The sequence below is a fragment of the Hevea brasiliensis genome, chromosome 16, assembly GCF_030052815.1.
Source record: "Hevea brasiliensis isolate MT/VB/25A 57/8 chromosome 16, ASM3005281v1, whole genome shotgun sequence".
NCBI classification, from domain to species: Eukaryota; Viridiplantae; Streptophyta; class Magnoliopsida; order Malpighiales; family Euphorbiaceae; genus Hevea; species Hevea brasiliensis.
In genome coordinates, this window is record NC_079508.1 from 66,713,408 (window position 1) to 66,717,547 (window position 4,140).

The 4,140-nt window shown below is 30.2% G+C and overlaps 1 pseudogene; it reads left to right on the forward strand.

The window, feature by feature from the left end:
* Positions 1-1,671: 1,671 nt before the first annotated feature.
* LOC110668759 (esterase-like) lies at positions 1,672-3,435 on the forward strand (annotated as a pseudogene).
* Positions 3,436-4,140: the final 705 nt, after the last annotated feature.

The following is a 4,140-nucleotide window of genomic DNA, read 5'->3' on the forward strand; positions in this document are numbered from 1 at the left end:
CACCATTTGTGGTGTAGCAATTACAGTAGTAAATATATTGAGTTATATTTAGAGAAGACTGAAATGACTAATTAATGTATTTATTATAAGTAATTTAATATAAGGGTTCACTTAAGTGTAATTGAGTTGATGGGTAAATGGTTTCAAGCTTGTAATTTATGATTTATTATTATTGATAGTGAAAGATGACATATACTCATAGATATAGCCCTATGTTAAGAGGGTGAATCACGTAAATATTATTATTTTGTGTGTTTACTTTATTTTTATTTTTATTTTTATATTTTATACGCTTTCAAACGCCACTTCCAATATATATATATATATATATATATATATATAATGGGTTGAATACACATAGTACGCATGAGAAGGCAAACAGTAAAGAAAAATGAGTTATCGGACCAATGGACCCTTCATTAGGCAAATCGCTCAACATCAAGGCATGGGCGGACCCAACCTTGTGGTGAGCGGCCCTCCCCCCATCAATATATGTCATTTTAAAGATATATATGTATAACATAAATAATTATGATTTATTATTTTAATGAATTAAAATCTATTTAATTAAGAGTTTAAGTCATAAACTAGAACATGTTAAAATTATGACAATCATTAAATTTAAATATTAAAAACGAAAAAATCTGATTGAACCAAGTGTGCAGCATTGGCCTTATTGGGAGAGCAACATGAATCTACACTAATAAACTCTATAATTTTTTGTTGATTAGAGGGCAACGGTCACTGCTAGAGCCCTCATTTTCATTTTTGTTACTATAAAATTCTTAGTTTAAAAAAAAATTATATAAAAATTTCTTAATTTAAAAGTTTCTTATATCAGAGTCTCATTATATTTTCAACCAATTTAATACATGATAGTGCAAGGTATAAAATGAAGTGGAAGATTTTTTATTATGAAACAAAAAACATAAGTATGTTATATTGATTTTCTGATTTTAAAATTAAATTTGTTTAGGTGGAATGATTTATTATACTAAATATAACTCATTTATGTGTTTGAGTATGGAATTACAGAATTTCAATTATTATGGGTATTTGGAGTGGATTGATGACCTGATCTCTAATAGAATAAAAAATATAATTTCTCTATTTTTGCAAGGGATTTATAGACATAAGATAGAGGTTGCAGGAGAGAGACTAATATTAATTTATTTTACACTAATTTTTTTAATTTCTTTTTATTTTATGCCATAACATTGTCACGTATTAAATTAATCGAAGATATGATAAGATTTTGAAACGAGGGACTTTCATGTGATCGTATATGCACATGCACACATATGCACTCTGTGCTCCAGGCTTACTCTGTGTTTATGCTTTTAAAAGCAAAACTCTAAAATAGTGTTGAATCCTTTTTTTTTTTGCGGTATACTCTCGAAGCACATAAAAATAGTGTTATCATTTTACCGAAGCACATGATAGTTGAATTTATGATCCATGTTGATGATAATATTCGGTGGAATAGAGCGGCTTAAAATTTGAAATTTTTAGATAAATAGTCGCAATTGCGAGTTTGGATGATATTATCCGGAATGCTACGTCTACGTGCGTGTAGCTAATTAAAAGATCAGCCTTTCACTATTATATATAATACAAAAAAAACTTTCCACTAGAGTTGCGTTATTAACACTTGGTTTTTGCTTCCACTTCATGGAGTTCGCTGAAACCAATAACAACCCTATCATCGCTTTCTCTTTCTTATTATGCATGCTTGCCCAAGCTTATGCTTCCGAAACATGTGATTTCCAGCAATCTTTAACTTTCGGCGACTCCAATTCCGATACCGGTGGCAAGGCAGCTGCCTTTTATCCTCTTAACCCTCCTTATGGAGAGACTTTCTTTCACAGGTCGACAGGAAGGTACTCTGATGGAAGGCTCATAATAGATTTTATAGGTCAGTAGTTTTAATTGCTTAATTTGGTTAATGATTTTAGTGTTTGCACTCTCCATTTATTGACAATCTTATTGGCAGCCGAGAGTTTCAATCTCCCATATCTGAGTCCATATCTTAGTTCCCTGGGAAGCAACTTCAAACATGGTGCAGATTTTGCCACAGCATCATCCACCATTAAACTACCAACTACTATTATACCTGCTCATGGTGGATTTAGTCCATTCTACCTTGATGTGCAATATTCGCAATTCCGGCAATTCATACCCAGATCACAGTTTATCAGGGAAACTGGTAACATTAATTATAATTCCTCCATTTGAATATTGTGTTCGATCGAGAAATACATGCATTTCTAAGTGAGCTAAAGCTTCATACATTTGCATATGTAGGAGGCATATTTGCTGAATTGGTGCCCGAGGAATATTATTTTGAGAAGGCTTTATACACATTCGATATTGGTCAAAATGATCTTACAGAAGGATTCTTGAACTTGACTGTGGAAGAAGTGAATGCAACTGTCCCTGATCTTGTGAATAGCTTCTCAGCAAACGTTAAGGTTGAATTTGGTTCTTAAAGATTGATTATTCGACAATATCGCGCCTACATTAATTAATTCCACTCTCTTAATTACATTTACATTATTCTTAGAGCTAAACTAATGGAGGGTTAGTGTTGATGATGCAGAAAATATACGATTTGGGAGCTAGAACATTTTGGATTCACAACACAGGACCAATTGGTTGTCTTTCATTCATTTTAACGTTTTTTCCCTAGGCAGAAAAGGATAGTGCAGGCTGTGCAAAAGCTTACAATGAAGTTGCTCAGCATTTTAATCACAAGTTGAAGGAGATCGTTGCTCAACTCAGGAAGGATTTGCCTTTAGCTACATTCGTCCACGTTGACATCTATTCTGTCAAGTATTCTTTATTCAGTGAACCAGAAAAACACGGTAATTAATTAAACCATATCAATATTTGTCAAAATAATAATTATATATTTTCCTCAATTAATATTTCTAACAATTCACTCAACCATGAATTATTTATAGGTTTCGAGTTTCCACTTATAACATGTTGTGGCTACGGAGGAAAGTACAATTTCAGTGTTGCTGCTCCATGTGGAGATACAGTTACAGCAGACGACGGTACCAAAATAGTTGTGGGTTCATGCGCTTGCCCTTCAGTTCGCGTAAACTGGGATGGAGTTCACTACACTGAAGCTGCCAATGAATATTTTTTCGACCAGATTTCTACAGGAGCCTTCTCTGATCCCCCTGTTCCATTGAATATGGCATGTCATAAAACTGAATCATTGAGGACATTAGCCTCTATATAGGTTATATTAAAGTGCTTTGCTGAAAGCCTGCTAATAAAATGAGGAATAATAATAAATGAGAAACCATTGATTATGTTCGGATTCACTTGATTTCTATCATAATTAACTGTTAAAATCTATCTGTTGTATATACAACAGTTGTATGAAATAGTTTCTTGTAATGAAGACTTGTCTTTTTCCGTTTCCCCTTTTCTATGTAGAACTAAATGAATAATCCATAAAATGCAGTAAGATTATTTTTCTAGTTAAATTAAAATAGGTTATTTTAATTTTTTTTAATGAAATAATGTATTTTCTCTAATTAATTAGATTATAGTTAACATGTAGAATAACTTAAATAATTAAGTATAGATATCATATTAATAAAATTTACAATCATTTAACTAATTACTTTTAATAATTTTATGCTATAGTTATTAAACTATATAAATAATTAAAATAAATTGATTATTATAAAGCAAATATTTCTAAAGTTAAAAAAAAAATGAAGACAAGTAAAATAAAGGTAAAGCATTTTAAACTAAATAAATTAAAACAATGTAATATTGATAGCAATGAAATTTGTCTCACTCTCTTTATCTGTCTTAAAATTTTTCAAACTTTAATTTAGTTAATATTAAAAATCATTCACACTTGCTATTATCGATTTATATATTAAAATATTGAACTAAAATTTATTAATTATAAAAATTTTAATATTAGTATAAATAATTTACATTTAATTAAGCTAAAATTATAAATTTATGATTATCATATGATAATATCAACTACAATATTAAAAAACAAAATAGAAATCGTGTTTGAAAGGCTGGTGAGAGGGCATAAATCAACAAATAAAAAAAAATGTGAAAGATAGGAAGAAACATGTCACGACATAGTTGGTAAGAAAA